Source organism: Nerophis ophidion, linkage group LG08, assembly GCF_033978795.1.
Source record: "Nerophis ophidion isolate RoL-2023_Sa linkage group LG08, RoL_Noph_v1.0, whole genome shotgun sequence".
Lineage (NCBI taxonomy): Eukaryota > Metazoa > Chordata > Actinopteri > Syngnathiformes > Syngnathidae > Nerophis > Nerophis ophidion.
Window position 1 is genome coordinate 48,231,411 of NC_084618.1, and position 23,930 is coordinate 48,255,340.

Sequence of the window (23,930 nt, forward strand, 5' to 3'; positions counted from 1 at the left end):
TTGTTAAGAAAATGCGTTAACAAAATAAAAGCATGTAAACAACATACGCAAATGTGCGATAAAATAATTGTCGGCGTTAATAGATTGATGAGTTAACTCGTAATTAACACATTAATTTGCCCACCCCTAATATATACATTATATATATATATACATATATATATATATGAAGGGGGTGCATTTCAATTTCTTACACAAACTTGTTATTTCATATGTTGACCAGACGGGGAGCACTTTTATAACCGACACAAAGCCAATTTGAAAAATCCTTCCTTTTTGGGACCATCCCAAATTTTGATAGATTTCACCACCTGCGGTGTAAATGAGATATTCTCTATTAGATGCAATGGTTTTCCTTATTGGGACCATGATTTTGGTCCTAACTTGTTCACTGGTCCTCATATGGAAGGTACTTTTCCTTGTTCATGTCTCAAGAATTATATGGAAGGTACTTTTCCTTGTTGATCTCTCAAGAAGGGTCAGGGTAGATACACACTCACACACACACACACACACACACACACACACACACACACACACACACATACGTGTTTGGGTGACATATGAGGACTTATGACAAAAACGTGACATATGGGGACATGCCTTTCCAATGGTCCTACAGGCCTGGGAATCAGACGGTTAGTGAACCAGAATTTTAGACACACAGTGGTCTATTGAGATTTTTGCAACTCTTTTGTTTTTTTCTGAACCTGATTTTTATGGTACATATGAGGACTTGTCAGGTTTAGGTGACAAATGAAGACCAGAGTGTTTAAGATTTCAAGTTTATGTGACATATGACGACCATGACGTCACAGAGTGTTTAAGATTTCAGGTTCATGTGACATATGACAACCATGACGTCACAGAGTGTTTAAGATTTCAAGTTTATGTGACAATAATGACCATGACGTCACAGAGTGTTTAAGATTTCAGGTTCATGTGACATATGACGACCATGACGTCACAGAGTGTTTAAGATTTCAGGTTCATGTGACATATGACAACCATGACGTCACAGAGTGTTTAAGATTTCAAGTTTATGTGACATATGATGACCATGACGTCACAGAGTGTTTAAGATTTCAGGTTCATGTGACATATGGGGCTAATGACATCAGAGACTTAACAAAACCACCTGAGTTGGTTTAGTTGATGTGTTGTCAATAAAAAAAAAAATCCCAATCCCATGCTACTGTAATCTAAAACCAAGAAGAGTTTTAAAGAAACATGGGTAAAAATGTAATTGTCGACTAAGTGTAACTGAATTGTTTTTGTGGATTTTGTCGCTAAGAATTATCTGGAATAAATACAAAACGCTTGCTGTTTATTTTGCTTTTTTAATTGCTGGTAACATACTCAAACTACCACAGAAGATGTGGGAAAACATTTTTTTTCCCTTTTTTTAATATAATTCTGTTATGGATGTAGTACTTGATGGCAAGCCAATCTCTGTCCTGTAGAGCTACTAGTTCTTTATGGAGGCAGGCTTCACAATCTTTTTTACCTGGTACTTTGTTGCCAGTTACAAAATGCAACATGTGTCATTCAACTGCTTCCACTTCTTCCCCTTTGCAGCTGTCATAAAGGAGACAAAATACAATTTCTTACTGAAGGAAAAATGACTATAACACAGTGAAAAGGTGCAAAACGTAATATAATATTCTAGTAAATGATGTGGATTATTTATTTACCCCGCTTTGGAGTGGACCAAGTGGAAGAAGCTTGAGACATACCCACTTCCAGCGATTTGTCCTGCTGTCAATCTGAAAGGAAGAATTAGAAAACTGTAAAAGTAAACATTTAACATATTGTGCTTTGTGAAGCAGCGGAGTATATGTGTTGTCTGTCTATTTATGAATAATGCAGACCAGGAGTGTTGGCTGAGTTCTTAACGTTTGCTTTCAGAGCGTGCATATCACAACATACAAGATGCCGTCATGGCGACACAACCTATACCGGGCTACCGCGCATGCTCGTCACTCCTGTTGCATGCTGGGTAGGGTAGTTCTTTTTTCCCCTGGCTCATAACATCACAATATAGTACCATGTACAGTATATGTGTTCAGTTTATCAAAGCACCAAGCAAACAGATATGGTCATAATTATTTTAAGTCCACTACGCAGAATAAACACAACATTATTAATATTGCTACTACGGATAATTTGATCAAAAATTCCCTAAAACAGCCCACTACCTATAATATAAGTTTTTTAAACATAAGATCCCTGATAAAAAAAAATGTTTCTGCTGTTACCTCAGAAATTGCCTGTTCAGATGTTATGATTGTGGCTCAGAGATTTGTATGTAGATTATATTTATTTTCCATAACAAACAGGATAACTTAAATACCCTGGCAGTGGCAATAAGCTTAAATGTTTGTATTTACATTTTTGGAGTTGATTTTCATAAAATTTGCTATTTAACTGCTACTGTTTAACAAGGACTGATTTAAATTGTGTTTGCTCAACAAATGTTTTGGCGCTTTTGTTCATGTGGGAGAATATTCCAATAAAGGTGCACTACACACTACTTTTGAATTCATTATTGGGCTTTGCGTATACAATGCATTTAATCGCGATTAATAAGAGAAATAGTGCGATTAACTTCGATTAAAAATTTTAATCATTGCCCAGCCCTAATATATATACAAACCCCGTTTCCATAAAAGTTGGGAAATTGTGTTAGATGTAACTATAAACTGAATACAATGATTTGCAAATCCTTTTCAACCCATATTCAATTGAAAGCATTACAAAGACAACCTATTTGATGTTCAAACTCAAACTTTTTTTTTTTTGCAAATAATAATTAACTTTGAATTTCATGGCTGCAACACGTGCCAAAGTAGTTGGGAAAGGGCATGTTCACCACTGTGTTACATCACATTTTCTTTTAACAACACTCAATAAACGTTTGGGAACCGAGGAAACTAATTGTTGAAGCTTTGAAAGTAGAATTCTTTACCATTCTTGCTTGATGTACAGCTTAAGTTGTCGTGTTTTACGCTTCATAATGCGCTACACATTTTCGATGGGAGACATGTCTGGACTGCAGGCGGGCCAGGAAAGTACCCGCACTCTTTTACTACGAAGACATGCTGTTGTAACACGTGGCTTGGCATTGTTTTGCTGAAATAAGCAGGGGCGTCCATGATAATGTTGCTTGGATGACAACATATGTTGCTCCAAAACCTGTATGGACCATTCAGCATTAATGGTGCCTTCTCAGATGTGTAAGTTACCCATGCTTTGGGCACTAATACACCCCCATACCATCACACATGCTGGCTTTTGAACTTTGCGCCGGATGGTTATTTTCCTCTTTGTTCCGGAGAACACCACGTCCACAATTTCCATATTTAATTTGAAATGTGGACTCGTCAGACCACAGAACACTTTTCCACTTTGCATCAGTCCATCTTAGATGAGCTCAGGCCCAGCGAAGCCCGCGGCGTTCCTCTGTGTTGTTGATAAATGGCATTTGCTTTGCATAGTAGAGTTTTAACTTGCATTTACAGATGTAGCGACCAACTGTAGTAACTGACAGTGGTTTTCTGAAGTATTTCTGAGCCCATGTGGTGATATCTTTTACACACTGATGTCGGTTTTTAATGCAGTACATCGCTTATGTGCAGTGATTTCTCCAGATTCTCTGAACCTTTTGATAATTTTACGGACCGTAGATGGTAAAATCCCTAAATTCTTTGCAAAAAAAATGTTTAGCAGTTTTAACATCAAATATGTTGTCTTTGTAGCATATTCAACAGAATTGGGGTTGAAAATTCTTTGCAAATCATTGTATCCTGTTTATATGTACATCTAACACAATTTCCCAACTCATATGGAAACGGGGTTTGAATGTATTTATATATATATATATAGCCTATTATTTGCGCACTATTTACAAGTTATGTACCAAAAACACGACCACCGAAAAAATACTTTGATCAATGAAAACAGCGCTGCAGAAACCGGCTGTAAACAAGAGGCACTGCATTTTCTGATTTGAAACACTCATTTTAAAGCTTTGACATTAACATTTTAACACACACTAATCTGATTCAGAAAATATGAGGACCTTATATGAAACACACCTAGGTCTTTCTTGGTTCAAACAATATGAGGACATGACGAGTGCTCACATGTAGAATTTATGTTGTTGACTTGTAACATCTCCTGTTTTGCTAAACATGAGTTCCAAACTCCCTACTGAATAACATGGATGTACCCTTGCGAAAAAGTTGTCATATAAACTGATTCTGTGAGAGATTAAAATAAATAAATGTCTTTCAAAATATAGGTTGGGTCAAATTTAGAGCAGATATAGTAAAAATAGACATGTAATAACCTGTTGGAGGGATGAAGTCGGTTTATGGCTGTCATCTGAATCTAGAGAATGTTGAGATAGAACCTCAAACAGTTGGTTTCTGCAACAAAACACAAAAATATAATGTCATAACTAATTAATTATAACATTCTCACCACTTTTTGTTGATAAAAATCTGAGCATACAATGCCAGATAAAGGGTAAAGATTATTACAGAGTTTCAGCTCTTAGACAATTCATTAAGAATGTAACACACACAAAAATCTGGTTCAGAAAATATGAGGACCTGAATTGAGACACTCATTTTAAAGCTTTGACATTAACATTGTAACACACATTTTCTGGTCCAGAAAATATGAGGACCTTATATGAAACACACCTAAGTCTTTCTTGCTTCAAACAATATAAGGACATGACGAGTGCTCACATGTAGAATGTATGTTGTTGACTTGTAACATCTCCTATTTTGCTAAACATGAGTTCTAAACTTTCTACTGACTAACATGGATGTACCCTTGCGAAAAAGTTGTCATATAAACTGATCTGTGAGAGATTAAAATAAATAAATGTCTTTCAAAATATAGGTTGGGTCAAATTTAGAGCAGATATAGTAAAAATAGACATGTAATAACCTGTTGGAGGGATGAAGTCAGTTAATGGCTCACATCTGAATCCGGAGAATGTTGAGATGGAACCTCAACAGTTGGTTTCTGCAACAAAACACAAACATATAATGTCAGAACTAATTAATTATAACATTATCAGCACTTTTTGTTGATGAAACTCTCAGCATACAATGCCAGATAAATAGTAAAGATTATTACAGAGTTTCAGCTCTTAGACAATTAATTAAGAATATAAAACACACTAAAATCGGGTTCAGAAAATATGAGGACCTGAATTGAGACACTCATTTTAAAGCTTGGACATTAACATTGTAACACACACTAATCTGGTTTAGAAAATATGAGGACCTTATATGAAACACACCTAAGTCTTTCTTGGTTCAAACAATATAAGGACATGACGAGTGGTCACATGTAGAATGTATGTTGTTGACTTGTAACATCTCCTGTTTTGCTAAACATGAGTTCCAAACTCCTTACTGACTAACATGGATGTACCCTTACGAAAAAGTTGTCATATAAACTGATTCTGTGAGAGATTAAAATAAATAAATGTCTTTCAAAATATAGGTTGGGTCAAATTTAGAGCAGATATAGTAAAAATAGACATGTAATAACCTGTTGGAGGGATGAAGTCGGTTTATGGCTGTCATCTGAATCTAGAGAATGTTGAGATAGAACCTCAAACAGTTGGTTTCTGCAACAAAACACAAAAATATAATGTCATAACTAATTAATTATAACATTCTCACCACTTTTTGTTGATAAAAATCTGAGCATACAATACCAGATAAAGGGTAAAGATTATTACAGAGTTTCAGCTCTTAGACAATTCATTAAGAATGTAACACACACAAAAATCTGGTTCAGAAAATATGAGGACCTGAATTGAGACACTCATTTTAAAGCTTTGACATTAACATTGTAACACACATTTTCTGGTCCAGAAAATATGAGGACCTTATATGAAACACACCTAAGTCTTTCTTGCTTCAAACAATATAAGGACATGACGAGTGCTCACATGTAGAATGTATGTTGTTGACTTGTAACATCTCCTATTTTGCTAAACATGAGTTCTAAACTTTCTACTGACTAACATGGATGTACCCTTGCGAAAAAGTTGTCATATAAACTGATCTGTGAGAGATTAAAATAAATAAATGTCTTTCAAAATATAGGTTGGGTCAAATTTAGAGCAGATATAGTAAAAATAGACATGTAATAACCTGTTGGAGGGATGAAGTCAGTTAATGGCTCACATCTGAATCCGGAGAATGTTGAGATGGAACCTCAACAGTTGGTTTCTGCAACAAAACACAAAAATATAATGTCAGAACTAATTAATTATAACATTATCAGCACTTTTTGTTGATGAAACTCTCAGCATACAATGCCAGATAAATAGTAAAGATTATTACAGAGTTTCAGCTCTTAGACAATTAATTAAGAATATAAAACACACTAAAATCGGGTTCAGAAAATATGAGGACCTGAATTGAGACACTCATTTTAAAGCTTGGACATTAGCATTGTAACATACACTAATCTGGTTTAGAAAATATGAGGACCTTATATGAAACACACCTAAGTCTTTCTTGGTTCAAACAATATAAGGACATGACGAGTGCTCACATGTAGAATGTATGTTGTTGACTTGTAACATCTCCTGTTTTGCTAAACATGAGTTCCAAACTCCTTACTGACTAACATGGATGTACCCTTACGAAAAAGTTGTCATATAAACGGATCTGTGAGAGATTAAAATTAATAAATGTCTTTGAAAATATAGGTTGGGTCACATTTAGAGCAGATATAGTAAAAATAGACTTGTAATAACCTGTTGGAGGGATGAAGTCGGTTTATCGCTCACATCTGAATCTGGAGAATGTTGAGATAGAACCCCAACAGTTGGTGTCTGCAACAAAACACAAAAATATAATGTCAGAACTAATTAATTATAACATTAACAACCACTTTTGGTTGATAATATTCTGAGCATATAATTCTACATAAACAGTAAAGATTATTATAGCGTTTTAGCTCTTAGACTATTATTTAAGAATGTAACATTCACTAAAATGTGGTTCAGAAAATATGAGGACCTGGATTGAAACACTCATTTTAAAGCTTTGAATTAAACATTGTAACACACACTAATGTGGTTCAGAAAAATATGAGGACCTTATATGAAACACACTGAAGTCTTTTTTAGTTCAAACAATATGAGTACATGACAAGTGATCACATATAGAATTCATGTTGCTGACCTGTAACATCTCCTGTTTTGCTAAACATGAGTTGTAAATTCCACAGACTAACATGGATGTACGCTTAAAAAATGTTGTCATATAAACTGATCTGTGAGAGGTTAAAAGGATTAAATGTCTTTTGAAGTATAGGTTGTGTCAAGTTTTTAGCAGATATAGGGCAGCACGGTGGAACAGGGGTTAGTGCATGTGCGTCACAAATCGTTAAATCCTGGGCAGAAATCCACACAGAAAGATCGACGTGATCTTTCTGTGTGGAGTTTGCATGTTCTCCCCTTGACTGCGTGGGTTCCCTCCGGGTACTCCGGCTTCGTCATACCTCCAAAGACATGCACCTGGGGATAGGTTGATTGGCAACACTAAATTGGCCCTAGTGTGTGAATGTGAGTGTAAATGTTGTCTATTTGTGTTGGCCGTGTAATGAGGTGGCGATTTGTCCAGGGTGTACTCCGCCTTCCGCCCGAATGCAGCTCAGATAGGCTCAAGCACACCCCGCCAACCCAAAAAAGGGACAGGTAGTAGAAAATGGATGGATGGATGGATAGTAAAATAGTCAAGTAATAACCTGTTGGAGGGATGAAGTCGGTTTATCGCTCACATGAATCTGGAGAATGTTGAGATACAACATCAACAGTTGGTGTCTGCAACAAAACACATAAAAATAATGTTAGAACTTATTAATTATAACATTATCAGCACTTTTTGTTGTTAACATTATGAGCATATAATGCCAGATAAATAGTAAAGATATTTATAGAGGGTTTCTGTCTCTTGTCCCGCTCATGTCTTGAGATGACCTTCCCTCGGTACTCGACCACAAAAGAACCTTTTTAAATTGATGCAAGAGCAAATACACCATATCCTGATAAAACAGTTTATCAATTAACAATGTTTGGAATATCTGTTTTAAAAAGGAATAATAATAGTCGTTACTTGACTAAAAATTCAATTACAAACAGAATTACTCTTTCATAAATGTAAATAATTATTAAATTAAGTACAAACCCCGTTTCCATATGAGTTGGGAAATGGTGTTAGATGTAAATATAAACAGAATACAATGATTTGCAAATCATTTTCAAGCCATATTCAGTTGAATATGCTACAAAGACAACATATTTGATGTTCACTCTGATAAACATTTTTTTGGTGCAAATAATCATTAACTTTAGAATTTGATGCTAGCAACACACAACAAACAAGTTGGGAAAGGTGGCAATAAATACTGATAAAGTTAAGAAATGCTCATCAAACACTTATTTGGGACATCCCACAGGTGTGAAGGCTAATTTGGAACAGGTGGGTGCCATGATTGGGTATAAAAACAGCTTCCCAAAAAATGCTCAGTCTTTCACAGGAAAGGATGGGGTGAGGTACACCCCTTTGTCCACAACTGCGTGAGCAAATAGTCAAACAGTTTAAGAACAACCTTTCTCAAAGTGCAATTGCAAGAAATTTACTGATTTCAACATCTACGCTCCATGATATCATCAAAAGGTTCAGAGAATCTGGAGAAATCACTCCACGTAAGCGGCATGTCTGGAAACTAACATTGAATGACCGTGACCTTCGATCCCTCAGACGGCACTGTATCAAAAACCGACATCAATCTCTAAAGGATATCACCACATGAGTTCAGGAACACTTCAGAAAACCACTGTCACTAAATACAGTTTGTTGCTATATCTGTAAGTGCAAGTTAAAGCTCTATTATGCAAAGCGAAAGCCAATTATCAACATCCAGAAACGCCGCCGGCTTCTCTGGGCCCGAGATCATCTAAGATGGACTGATGCAAAGTGGAAAGGTGTTCTGTGGTCTAACGAGCCCACATTTCAAATTTTTTGGGGAAATATTCGACACCGTTTCATCCGGACCAAAGGGGAAGCGAACCATCCAGACTGTTATCGACGCAAAGTGTAAAAGCCAGCATGTGTGATGGTATGGGGGTGCATTAGTGCCCAAGGCATGGGTAACTTACACATCTGTAAGTTACCCATCTGTTTGGAACATTTGCTGCCATTTAAGCGCCAACTTTTTCATGTGCGCCCCTGCTTATTTCAGCAAGACAATGCCAAGCCACATTCAGCACGTGTTCAGCTTCATAAAAAAGAGTGCAGGTACTTTCCTGGCCGGCCTGCAGTCCTATCAAAAATGTGTGGTGCATTATGAAGCGTAAAATACGACAGAGGAGACCCCGGACTGTTGAACGACTGAAGCTCTACATAAAACAAGAATGGGAAAGAATTCCACCTTCCAAGCTTCAACAATTAGTTTCCTCAGTTCAAACGATTATTGAGTGTTGTTGAAAGAAAAGGTGATGTAACACAGTGGTGAACATGCCCTTTCCCAACTACTTTGGCACGTATTGCAGCCATGAAATTCTAAGTTAATTATTATTTGTAAAAACAATTATTACGTTTGGATTTACATCTAACACAATTTCCCAACTCATATGGAAACGGGGTTTGTAATTAATGTGTTACTTGAAAAAGAAAAGTTTTAAATATCTAGCATATGCAGTTGAGAGACATTTCATGAGAGCAGAGTGTGTGTGTGCCTTTAAAAAGCTGTGCCTTTTGCCAAGTGACGTGGGACGTCAGCGCCCAGACATAGCAAAATAGTTCAGCTGTATTTTTTAGCTTAGCAGTGGCAGTTAAGATAGTTCTGTTGAATGTTTTTGTTTGCGTGTGGATGAGGCCTCTTTCTATTTGATATCGTGTTCGTAATTACTTCCGGGGGTTGCTTTCATTAGTAAAAAGATATTACCTGCACTAAACCTTTTGTGCTTCTAACGCTGTCCTGTTGACATACAATCACATCAAAAGTAGCATGCCAGATTACATAAAACGCATCGTAACAGCGTTGTAGCGTACATAAAAGTTATTAGATTACTCGTTACCAGTAAAAGTAACAGCATTAGTAACATCGTTTTCATATACCGCTGTTATACCATCCATCCATCCATCCATCATCTTCCGCTTTTCCGAGGTGGGGTCGCGGTGGCAGCAGCCTAAGCAGGGAAGCCCAGACTTCCCTCTCCCCAGCCACTTCGTCTAGCTCTTCCCGGGGGATCCCGAGGCGTTCCCAGGCCAGCCGGGAGACATAGTCTTCCCAAGGTGTCCTGGGTCTTCCCCGTGGCCTCCTACCGGTTGGACGTGCCCTAAACACCTCCCTAGGGAGGCGTTCGGGTGGCATCCTGACCAGATGCCCGAACCACCTCATCTGGCTCCTCTCCATGTGGAGGAGCAGCGGCTTTACTTTGAGTTCCTCCCGGATGGCAGAGCTTCTCACCCTATCTCTAAGGGAGAGACCCAAACTCATTTCGGCCGCTTGTACCCGTGATCTTATCCTTTCGGTCATGACCCAAAGCTCATGACCATAGGTGAGGATGGGAACGTAGATCGACCGGTAAATTGAGAGCTTTGCCTTCCGGCTCAGCTCCTTCTTCACCACAACGGATCGATACAACGTCCGCATTACCGAAGACGCCACACCGATCCGCCTGTCGATCTCACGATCCACTCTTCCCCCACTCATGAACAAGACTCCGAGGGGCCATAGAGGTCAGGTGCATTGTGAGCTGGGCGGCAGCCGAAGGCAGGGCACTTGGCGGTCCGATCCTCGGCTACAGAAGGTAGCTCTTGGGACGTGGAACGCTGTTATTCCAAACACTTCTAATTAAAGCCATATAATACAACCTCTATTAGACAGTAAGGAAATGATCCAAATGAGATGTTGATCCAGTTACCATTGATATGTTACATAACAAGACATACCTTTCCAATCATTGATCCACTGGGCCTTAAAACAAGACTTGTCACATCCAGATCAAATAAACTCGGTGGCTTCAGCCTCAGGATTACATCTCGCTCTTCTTTTGGGCACGATGTCTATTTCATGTGTTGATGCGCCTAACAAATCCACACATAAAAATGAAAAAAGTCAGTGACACAGAAATAAAACAAAGAACTAAACCCTTCAAAAACTGTTAAATTTAGGCTCAATGCAGACATGAAGCTTCTCAAACAAAGTAGTAATGTAACAATATCAGTAACATGCCAACTCCACAGTGCTTATCAGCTTGAAATATTTGTATTTGAGAAAAAGTATAAACAATTTGAAGAACTCTAGTCTGTCTTGTTTAAAATTAAGAAAAGGTTTACTAGCATAGTGATCAAGGGTGATGGGTCAAATGCAGAGAATAATTTCACCACACCTAGTGTGTGCCAATCACTGCTACATATAATCTTCCATGCAACTTAAAAAAAAAAATGTTAAATGCCTTGGCCTTGGCCCAGAACTGAAATGCTTAATTTAACCTCATAAAATCAAATCTGATTGCAATTAATAACAACAACATTTAACTGTTTATTATAATGAACTATTTTCCTATGTTAAAAAACATTGGTCTATTTAATTACGTTAAACTCCATTTTATGCTCACCTGATTCAACCATGCTGTCGAAGACTGTCAAAGATGGTTTGTGGCCAAGATAGATGTCCCCCTCTGGTGCTGCAGGTCCCGGAAGTGATGTTCACTGAGCGCTCTGTTGTGCTCAAAATCGTGTGTGAAGTTGTGTATTTCGATTATAAATGGTACTTTTGGAAAACCCTTTTTATATATATATTCAATATTAAGTGTGATACATGAGCTGTATAACTTCCATGATGAAAATAGTTAACTAGTGATTTAGCCCTCTGTTAGGAGCAGACATCGTCCAGCGGCCAATCAGGCGGCGCCTAACTGAAAATTGGACCAATCAGACGCCGAGACTCTTCAGAGTGGGCGGAAGTAACCATCTTGAACACCATGTAAAGTGAATACCTCCAAAAACAATCCCCATATTAATCCTAAATTTGCCCCAAAGATAAAAATACCCAAATAATGTGCTATTGTAACCATTTGAAAATATTAAATACTGTGTGTAGTTTGAATTGCATTTGAATTATCGCCTTTGTCTCAATCAAGGTTGAAGGTTGGTTTTTTTTATGCAAAAACCTACATTTCAGGCACATTTAAAGCAATTATTGTGCGGCATTGTATTTTAGTCAACAGAATAGCAAAAAGTCCAATACAGTAAAATACTGAATCAAATAAATTAAATCATCACCATAATCCCTTTATTACTAATTGTCTAGCCCAAATCCTCTCCAGATAAACCAAATTAATAGATAAAACTAACACTAAAAAGGATGAGATCATCAGATCAGTTGAAAATGTGTTGTTATTTGATTCAGAATTCAAAAGTATGTTTATTGCTGTAATGGTTAGATGTTTTTCAAAATGTTGGAGTGTGTGAGTTTCTGACCCACATGACATATGAGGACATATGACATATGAGGACAAGTGTGTGTGTGTGTGTGTCATAATAGCAAAGATGGCCACTAGGGGCAAAATCGAAGGTGAGCAAAAAAATTAAACACACTTTCACACACTTTTTCTGAAAATTTGACAAATGAAGACTTCAGAGATTTTTGGTCTGGGAACATGCTGGGAGGGTCTAGAACTCGATAGCATTGCGGGAAATATGGGGACATGGAAAATGTCCCCATATTTCAACAGGTCCTCATATGTAAGGTGAAATTTCATAAAAATGTCCCCATATGTCACTTTGACAAACGCACACACACACACACACACACACACACACACACACACACACACACACAGTCAACATTTCTTGCTTTTTACTGTCCCATAGTGAACTCACTGTAAAAACTGACGGATGATTCTAATAACAAGTGTTGGTGAGCGCGGTGAGCTTTTGCGGTATCATAAAAGATGCACATCTTGTTTGTTCACTGTACTAAAATGTACTGTACTGTAGTATTACTTCACATGGTAGTGGTTGTGTTTCCTTGGCAACTCTTTGTGTTATTTTGTATCACTGATGTTCCAATTCAAAATAGAAGAAACCATGTTAATTTTTAAATGGGTCCTTCGTTTTTGTTATTTTTAGTTTGAATATTCTTACAGTTAATGTTTACTTCATGCATAAAAGTACACCATCCATGTCAAACCATCGTTCAACATGTTTCCAAAAATAAACTATTTTGAAGTATTTTTACACAATTGTAAAAATGTGCGTGGCCGTCCACAACCTTTAACTTTTCAGTTTTGCAGCCATGGATGGAAAATGTTTGAACACTGTGTCAGGTTCAAACACTGTTGACATCTATTAAACAAGACAAAAAGGCAAAGAATCAAACAGAGACAGAGTTAAATTTGGACTCAGATCTGAGGAGAGACATGGCCTCTGTACACCTTGCACAGTTCCTGCACCAAGTTCTGGCGAAAAGGTTTTCGTCTCCTCTTTTATTTAGGTATTCAATGTTTACGCAACAACACATGTCAAAACAGGAATGGGGATCATACACACAGTCACTGTTTTCGGTCACATTGAAGACAAAAGAAGACGATGCCTCGGGTCCGGGCTCGTCCTGGTCTCAGCTTCGGCAAAACAGGAGTGGGGAGTATATAAACAGTCACTGTTTTCGGTCACATTGAAGACAAAAGAAGGACGATGCCTCGGGCCCGAGCTCCTCCTGGTCTCGGCTTCGGCAGGTCTTTGAGGACAAAAGAAAACCCCTCTCGTCGTATTCCAATGTACACAGCAGAATACCCCAAGACCTTGCTTGGTTGAAGGAAGACAGCTCTCAACTACTCAATTAAATAAAAGAGATCTGAAAGTTTTTTGATAATTCACACACAATTTACACAATTTTCTAACAACTGTTGATGTAAAAGGATAAGGACGAGTGAACAACACAAAAGCAGTTCAGCTACAAGCTGGAACTATTAACGCTGCACTTCAAGCAATAAGGAACTTTCATTTACTTCAATTAAAATAATAATTCACACTGCTCAAGCTCTTCGAGTGTCCTTCAAAGTGTATGCAAAAAATGCATCCAATACGGCCAATAACACTTTATTTATCCATCTAAATCTAGTCACGTGTTCCTTATCCCATTTTTGACATTTCCTTAAGTTTCCCCAAAATACGGCCATAACTTTTTGGGTTATGTTGCTAACTAACTAACTGACATGGGTGATTGCATATATCTTCTGACGGAAGTAACGACACATAGCAAAGATCAGCTATGTCTGTATCATGCCTGTGGTTTGTGGTGTGGCTTTCTAGGCACACCACAAAAGTTCTAAGCTTTTTTATTGCAACACAAACCTGCATGAGGAGAGTCATGTCCATTAAAGAAAAAAAAGACTACTGGGCAGGACAGTTTACCTGGACAGATTGTCAAAGACTAAGATGAGCAGCTAAAATATGTTCTCACTGGCATCTTAGACACAGCTTTGCACCAGGCTGATCTCCCCAAATGCCTCAAATCAACAACTACCATCCTGTGCCAACGTAGTCCTGTTTGTCCTGTCTAAATAGCTACTACTCAATGACTCTGACTCCCGTCCTTATGAATTGCTTTGTGAGGTTAAGCATCCAGTCCATCTTGACCCTCCTGCCAACTCACTTAGACCCCCATCAGTAAACGTAGCGAGCAAACTGAAGCTGTGGTTTGCACTGCACTGCTTATTGCCCTCAAACATTTAGGGCAAATGGGACACAATGCCTGGGCAGACTATTACTGTACATTGGGGAACTGTGCCAGACAACTTTCATTTATAAGTTTGTGGGCAGACAATTACTCCAACTTGTGCCACATTTTACTAGGATTGGGCATCAGGATGCACAAACCGAAGCAGGACATGCAAATAATTAAAGTTATTTAATAAAAGCTAACTCCGAGTGGAAAAGTTCAAACAAAATAAAAAACAGTGGATATAAGCATGCTAAACGTAGGGTGATTGTGCAACATGGGGAGAAAAAAGCACTGTCAAACAACAAGGAGAATCACTAAAGAGAGGCAATAAACACACCAAACCAAAATGGCAGATAGTGCGGAACAGAAGACACAACAGTAAAGTGCACAAGGAATACAAAAACAAGCCCATATCTGTCGGAAGTTAGTTAAGTTAAAGTTAAAGTACCAATGATTGTCACACACACACTGGGTGTGGCGAAATTTGTCCTCTGCATTTGACCCATCCCCTTGATCACCCCTTGGGAGGTTAGGGGAGCAGTGGGCAGCAGCGGTGCTGCACCCGGGAATAATTTTTGCTGATTAGGACCCTTAAATCAGTGTTTTACAACCACTGTGCCGCAGCACACTAGTGTGCTGTGAGATACAGTCTGGTGTGCCATGGGAGATGATCTAATTTCACCTATTTGGGTTAAAAATATTTTTTGCAAACCAGTAATTAAGGTCTGCAAATTTTGTGTTGTTGTTGAGTGTCGGTGCTGTCCAGAGCTCGGCAGAGTAACCGTGTAATACTCTTCCATATCAGTAGGTGGCAGCCGCTAGCTAATTGCTTTGTAGATGTCGGAAACAGCGGGAGGCAGCGTGCAGGTCAAAAGGTATCTTAGGCTTAAACCAAAAATAAACAAAAAGTGAGTGCCCCTAAGAAAAGGCACTGAAGCTTAGGGAAGGCTATGCAGAACAAAAATAAAACTGAACTGGTTACAAAGTAAACAAAAACAGAATGCTGGACGACAGCAATGTACATTCGAACATAGATAGATAGATAGATAGTACTTTATTGATTCCTTCAGGAGAGTTCCTTCAGGAAAATTAAAATTCCAGCAGCAGTGTACAGAGTTGAGATCAATTTAAAGAAAAAAGTAAAAAGTAATTAATGGGGGTTTAAAAGGAAACAAAATAGAGAAATATTACAAAAAGAATAAAAACAATGGGAATAACAATATAACAGTAAAATAAGAATATAACAAGACAAAGTAGGCAGTAGTGACCATGTTATGATTGTCATGACATGACAATCAACAATGTCCTCACAAATAAAGATAAAAACAACTGAAATATTCCTGATTGCTAAAACAAAGTGGATGCGGGAAATATTGCTCAAAGGAAGACGTGAAAATGCTACAGGGAAATACTAAAACAAGAGAAAAAGCCACCAAAATAGGAGCGCTAGACAAGAACTAAAACACTACACACAGGAAAACATAAAAAAACTCATCAGTGCGTGATCTGAAAGGTGGTGACAGTACACCTACTTTGAGACAAGAGCTATAGTGATGCACACTTGGTTATGGTTTAAAGTCATTTAAAAACAATGACTTTTTACTGTCAACTGAGTTTCGTTTTTTAATAATTTCTGATGGTTGTGTGCCTTTGGATTTTTTCAACGCAAAACATGTGCCTTGGCTCAAAAAAGGTTGAAAAACACTGCCTTAAATGACCAACTAAAAAAAGTCTTAAGAAATGAAATGTACATTTAAAGCCCTAATTACTAAGCGACTGGAGCGAGTACTACCAATCGAGAAATGGGAAAATAATAACACTAAAAGCATGGCTTTTTCATGTAGAACAAGTATTAGGGCGAGAAAACCTAGGTAAATGGTTTTATACTTTTATAGCGCTTTTCTACCTTCAAGGTACTCAAAGCGCTCTGACATTATTTCCACGTACACCCATTCACAAACACATTCGCACACTGATGGTGGGAGCAGCCATCCAAAGCCCTAACCACGACCCATCAGGAGCAAAGGTGAAGTGTCTTTCCCAAGGACACAATGGACATGACTAGGGTGGGGGAAGCTGGAGATCGAACCAGGAACCCTCAGATTGTTGGCACTGCTGCTCTCTCAACCGAGCAACCGAGCGGTCCTGATTAGTCCTGGGTTCAATCCCGGGCTTGGGATCTTTCTGTGTGAAGTTTGCATGTTCTCCCCGTGACTGCGTGGGTTCCCTCCGGGTACTCCGGCTTCCTCCCATCGCCAAAAACATACACCCGGGGATAGGTTGATTGGCAACACTAAATGGGCCCTAGTGTGTGAATGTGAGTGTGAATGTTGTCTGTCTATCTGTGTTGGCCCTGTAATAAGGTGGCGACTTTTCCAGGGTGTACACCGCCTTCCGCTCGAATGCAGCTGAGATAGGCACCAGCGCCCCCCGCTACCCCAAACGGGACAAGCGGTAGTAAATGGATGGATGGATGGACATTCTGGGGCTCCCAAAACGGCACAATTTCAGCATGTATCGTGTGTTTAAAAAGATAAAAAAGACCTGGTTAACAAGTATTGTATGAAGAACTATAACATATAATGATTTACAAACATCTACAGTAGTTTCATGAGGTAACACAATAATAATGTACAGTATTTGCCTTGTGTCAAACACACATCAGGAGCCTCCCCATACTTTCTAAATAAATGTTAGTTGTTTAAAAAAATAATCTAACACCCTTGGCGTTATTGATTCATTCTGATTTAGTGTAGTGCAGACTAGTAATGCTTCTCTAATGGAAAAAGAACGTTATTTTGTGCCAGCAAGCAAGTGAGACACCGGATGTTTTGGTTCGATCTTACAGGGTTCACTGTGACATTTCCTACGCCAACTAGCGGCGGAGAGGCTCTGAACCCACATTCTTGCTTTTTAAAGCATAAAATTTAGCCGAGACACAATTCATACCCCAACAGAAACTGTGAGCTGGGAAATGTTGACCGTGTACTATATGTAGGGCCTCAATACAGACTTTATGTACTAAATGTCAGAATTACTAGAGGCGCTTTTAAGTAGACATTCATGATATCAATAACGAAAAGAAACAATAAACCACACCCCCATTGATATCTACAGGGTAAAATATTTCTTAGATACATTTCTCTTTACAGTTGTAACCAAAAGTTTCATGAGCGACGTATTTTTTGTGTTTTAGGTTTTAAAGGCCTACTGAAATGAGATTTTCTTATTTAAACGGGGATAGCAGGTCCATTCTATGTGTCATACTTGATCATTTCGCGATATCGCCATATTTTTGCTGAAAGGATTTAGTAGAGAACATTGACGATAAAGTTCGCAACTTTTGGTCGCTAATAAAAAAGCCTTGTCTTTACCGGAAGTAGCAGATGATGTGCGCGTGACGTCACCGGTGTGAGGGCTCCTCACATCCTCACATTGTTTATAATCATAGCCTCCAGCAGCAAGAGCTATTCGGACCGAGAAAGCGACAATTTCCCCATTAATTTGAGCAAGGATGAAAGATTTGTGGATGAGGAAAGTTAGTGAGGGACCACAAAAAAAAAAAAAAAGCGACGGCTCCGGGCGGCGGCAGTGGGAGAATTTTAGATGGAATTAGACACATTTACTAGTATAATTCTGGAAAATACCTTATCTGCTTATTGTGTTAATAGTATTTTAGTGAGATTAGATGAGTAAAGTCATACCTGAAAGTCGGAGGAGCCAAGATCACAACTGCTTTTTGACAGCTACAGGAGAAGGTCCCACAATCCACTGATGTCTCCGGTAGGAACCGACAATTTTCCCATCCAAAAACTTATGCATTGACGTAGAGAAACATGTTCGCTTGACCGCTCTGTGTTAAAGCTTCACAACAAAAACAAAGAAACACCGGCTGTGTCTCTGTGCTTAAAGGCAGCTGCAATCCACCGCTTTCCACCAACAGCATTCTTATTTATGGTCTCCATTATTAACTGAACAAATTGCAAAAGATTCAGCAACACAGATGTCCAAATTACTGTGTAATTATGCGATGAAAAGAGACGACTTTTAGCCGCAAGTGGTGCTGGGCTGATATGTCCCCTCCAACCAATAACATCACAAACATGCGTCATCATACGCGTCATCATTCCGCGACATTTTCAACAAGAAACTCAGCGGGAAATTTAAAATTGTAATTTAGTAAACTAAACCGGCCGTATTGGCATGTGTTGCAATGTTAAGATTTCATCATTGATGTATAAACTATCAGACTGTGTGGTCGGTAGTACTGGGTTTCAGTAGGCCTCTAAGTATTATGTACTAGTCATAGTTACTGCAAAAATGCCCTAAGCACAAATAAACAAGGGAAATTATTTGACCACAATTTAATCCAAGAGAATTATGTTTTTTTTCTTTTAACTTAAAACAAAACTATACCCACTCCATCTACATTTTCTCATGCTCATAAAGATCTTGGCATTGGTTGCTGCTGTGTGTGCAGAACTTCACTCTGAGGGCTCACAAAAACCTTGAGGATTCCCCTCTTAGTCTTAACATATTCTTGGGTATGACTTCACCTCAGGTGTGGTCTGTTTTTAAAATGAAAAACTCTCATCCGATTACATTCTTACTAAAACAATCGGTATTTATAGCATGTCTGCTATTTAACTTGGCCCTTTTTCTTTACACTGTGATATGCAGCATGATCAGATACTGCCCTGTGTGTGTTTTTATGCTGTTGTGTGTGTGTCTAATTGCTATGGTAACAGGGCTCCATGCGTGGGCGAGGTCAGTGTGTCCTTGTGTCCTGGCTTGTGTTTCGTAGGTTTTTCCTTCCTGCGTTGGTGCAGGGTGCTGCGGTTTGTACCAGTCTTCCGACTCTGCCCTCAACCCCGTCTGATCAGTGGGCTACTGCAGAAAAACGCGCATTCAAATGTTCCACCCTAAGCACACATAAAAATTTAATCTGCTGTTTTCTTTCTGGTTTACTTACTTAAGTGACAAATAACCTAAAGTATGTTTTTTGGTTTATCCCGATTTTAATTAAAGGGGCCGTTTGCAACTTGCTCACAATTACATTAAAAAAAAACAAAAAAACACCACCATCCAGCTCATGTTGCAATTAGTGGTTTAACAGAACATATGAATACATGTCTATATTTTTCACATTTACTAATTATATTAAACAAAAAATGCTCCTCAGCCCAAGGAATTAGTTTTGCGTTCAGGCTGTCGCTCACCACTGTTTTGTACACGTTCACACGTCCTGAGCAACTGCATATCCACAAAAGCAGTCCCAGAAAAACAACTAACAATTTGCAGGCATAATGTTGTTACTATAGGTTCTATATTTGATGATAACGAGACATGACTGTTTGATGTATCGTCCTTTAATTATTCCCAATAAAGATTTCTGTCAGCATTTTTTAAAAACCAAAGTAAGCAATAATGTCATCATAATATCTAATAATAATAATGATAATGCAATTCCTCTGACTCCTTATTTATAAAATGTACGCCCTAAGTTTTTAATTACAGAATTTAACGATTAATTCCTTCATACATAATCATCTTAATTAGTAAACTTAATAATTGACATTGGAGTAAGCACAGTTCTAATCGGGGACTTTTTTTCCTTATTTTTCCGTTTCCTCCTCCCTTTTCCAGTGCTCGTAGACTTTGTCTAAGTTGATGCCCACATCTGCTTCTTGCTTTGACTTTAGCACAACTGGTACAAATGTGCCTCTTCAAGTACATTTTTGGCTGCTGTTTTGATATGATTCATTAAACTAAAGCCTATTTCGAAATCCCCACCGGATGTTTGAAATGTAGCACAGAAACAAACAAGCTGTGAGATCCCTTTTATTCCTCACGGAGTGCTGCAACCACCATATATGACAATGACAGTGTGTGCTTTTTGTGTCAAATTGTTTGTTTTTAAATGTTTCTTAATTACAGTAAATGCAAAAATCGTACAATACATCTTTGGACAATTTTGACTAATATTTTAGGTCAAAGCATGATAATTGTGTAAATGTATACATAAGGCGTATACAAGTACAGGTACTTTTTGAAACCTTTGAAACCTTCAGACCGGAGGTAACGCACCGGGCTTTTATTGTGAAGGGTGGATGTGTGCTGTGCTGTTGTTGTCAGCTTGACGAGTAAAGAAAGGACTTGAGGCTGTTAAAAAAAAAAAGAGAGAGCTTGGCCACGAGACAAGTTGCGGCTGTTGTCCCCCTGTTTGTACATTCATCGTACATCCATGATGCCGTTACAAACAACACAAGCAGATGTGATGTGTTGTGGGTTTATGGACGGTTCTTGCTAACTTTAGCTTTGTAGTTTATTTTTAAGAGGCCGTCTCCACATTGTTTAGTTCAAGGCGGGTTTTTGGGTTGACTGAGCATTATTTTCCCAAACAATTGTTACCATTCCTCACACTGACAGCATTTCAGTCACATTCATGTCAATTTCCCTGATATTATTTTGCGTTTATCACCGGATAGCGCTTTATTGGCCAATGATGTGACTCTGTTCTCAGTTATTTCAACGCAAAAATCATACGCTATACTTTTTTGTTGTTGAATTTAGTGATTATTAATTAGCGCTGTGTCAATTAAAAAGAGTAAACATGATGAGATTACAAACTTCTAGTAGACGTCTTTTTTCACTCATGGACTCACTTATCTATTTTATCGTAACAAGCTCCGGAATTTGCACACATGTTGTGTTGCCCATTGATAGTTTCTTTTTTTTTTTTTTTAATGGGTGGGGGGGTATTGTATTTTCATGATCGTGAGAAGCCATAATCAAAATCAAATCAACATTCGATTAATTGTCAGGCCTTGTAATGAACCCAAGAACTTACAATGGCCTTCTTCAGTTGCTGCTGCTGTTAATCGCCTTTGAGTTTGGGAAAGTTTGAAACATCAAAACTACAAGCTGAAAATTTGGGCAGACTATATCAGTTGATACACTGGCCCTCAACTTGACAATATTGCTTTCAAGACGCGGCAGCATTATTTACCAGAGGATTGAGGAGTATGCTGAATTTAACAGCAACAGGTACACCCTGGACAAGTTGCCACCTCAACAAGTTGCCACCTCATCGCAGGGCCAACACAGATAATTCAACATCTAAATTACTTTAAAAATGCATAAAAAAACCCCATCAACAATACTTAATTTGCGTTCCGTAACCTGTATAATAACCAAGCTGTAGCAACATTTTTATTGTAAGAGCAAATACGAGGAACTTTTTTTCTCGCGTACTAACACATCGGCGTGCTATGGTATTACCTGTAAAAGCCAGCTATGGCAAGAGATAAGCTTGCTTGGAATGCACAACACTGCGATATGAAACCGATTTGTACTGACTGAAAAACAGGAACAATCCTATTACAGTATCTTTTTCTGTTCACCTTTTGTTTGCATTTCACCTTTTGTTTGTACAGCCAGAGAGCTTATGTACTGTAGTTGTACTAACACGCATGACGTGCTGCATGTATCATAATCGATATTAAAGTGACTCACTCGATGGACAGTTGTCTGTTTGGTCCAGCTGGCCGGGGACGTTTCCTGTTGATTTTGGGTAAGCAATCCATTTATGTCGAAATAGCTTGTCTCCATGTTCCATACTCATAGCGTCAAAATTGCTTTATCCTCACTCTCCCGGCTTCGGTCTGCTCCTATGTCTCACTCTTCCGTTGTGCTCGGTTCTAGGAGCAGCAGTATATTCAGCTTCAAAAGTATTGGGTTGTAAACCCTCATTTGTCTAAAAATAGTCGTCTTTGTTGTCTGTTACCAAGTCTACCATGATTAAAACACACACGTGTTAGATTCTGTTGGTACGAACACACATTTGTTGCCAGATGTCAGACGTGCGCCGCTATGCAAACATAAATTAATGTGCGAAAGAAAGACAAAATGATTAAAATGATCAAAAAGATTGTAAATATTGAACATATTACATATAGTTATGAAAGTCTGTTGCTACATTATATATAGACTTGCAGTGTGTATTTAAAATCTTAACGGAGGGTTCAGAAGTTGTTTTAGAAGGCTTTGAAGGTTACAACGGTGATTCCCATTAGCCGCATCGTTCAAGCGTTTTTTATCATCTTTAAAATCATTAAAAAAAATACTTTCATAATGATTTCATAATAAACGAAAAATTCCAAGAAAAAGTGCAGTTCCCCTTTAACATACATAAATAATCAATATTTGAGCATTTGTCTATTGATTCAGAATTGTCCATGACCCAATTGTATTGCATTGAAGAATCAATCCTTTTTTTCACCAAATTCACAAATTTAGTCAAATTCAAAAACATGAAATAAAATACAGAAGGCATTTTTAAAATTACCGAAGCAAAACCAGCAACAATACAGAACAAACACAATGTAAAGTAAATAATTTGCTTGTCCCGAAATCCGAAATGCCGATGCTCAGAGTTGCTGAGTTTGTGAATGCACCAGGCTCTCTGCGACTGTGATTGGTGCATTTTAAGGAAGTGTTGTTTTTGCTGGTGTTACTAGCACTTAAGCAACATGTTTGTGCGGTGTTGGATCTGGTGGGTGCTGTTGGCGCATTAATATTGGAAATACATTTTCAAAAGCGCGTCAGACTCTTTTAAAACTTTTGAACGAACCACTGTGTTTGGAGTTTGATCTTTTAGAATCGATGGAAAGCATAAATGATGATGAAAATAATAAAATGTAATTTGTTATTAACTTTATAGCTGAAACCAACAATACATTATCCAGCAGACAAATCAACAAAATCAAAATAATTTGCATACTGGCTCGGGTTTTTGCAGCTAAGAATCGTCCGTTCACATATAAGCTGAAACTAGACTATTTTTCTTCTGGTGCACAATACAGCAATGACAATGCTCTGTTGGAACAAGATGTGGCTAATGAATGAGGAACAAATGGTCTGGTTGTTGTGGCCTCGTGGTTATAGCATGTGGGCCACACAGTCAGAGAGATCTGAATCTAAGTTTGGACATCTCTGTGCAAAGTTTGTTTTTCCTGTGCGCGTTTGGGTTTTCTGCGGGTACTCTGGCTTTGTTATGTTACGTTAATTGGAGACTATAAATATTCCATAGGTGTGAATGTAAGTGTTTGTCTTTATGATTAGCTGGTGACCATTCTAGGGTTCACCCA

At 38.2% G+C, this 23,930-nt stretch overlaps 1 protein-coding gene and 1 long non-coding RNA gene across 10 annotated transcripts in view; one reads left to right on the forward strand and one right to left on the reverse strand.

Annotated features, from left to right (window-relative positions):
- The window catches only part of LOC133557865 (growth arrest-specific protein 7-like), a 168,887-nt gene that overhangs the window by 64,008 nt on the left and 80,949 nt on the right, over window positions 1–23,930 (forward strand). The window lies entirely within an intron of this gene.
- On the reverse strand, window positions 1,321–8,404 carry LOC133557867 (uncharacterized). 2 transcript variants are annotated; one of them, XR_009807859.1, is made up of 8 exons: window positions 7,792–8,404; window positions 6,797–6,874; window positions 6,186–6,263; window positions 5,575–5,653; window positions 4,963–5,040; window positions 4,352–4,430; window positions 1,695–1,766; window positions 1,321–1,578 (listed from the first exon to the last, which is right to left on the reverse strand). It is a non-coding gene; the product is annotated as an uncharacterized LOC133557867 (long non-coding RNA). The 2 variants fall into 2 exon arrangements; XR_009807858.1 differs by lacking the exon at window positions 7,792–8,404 and having other exon boundaries at window positions 6,797–7,485.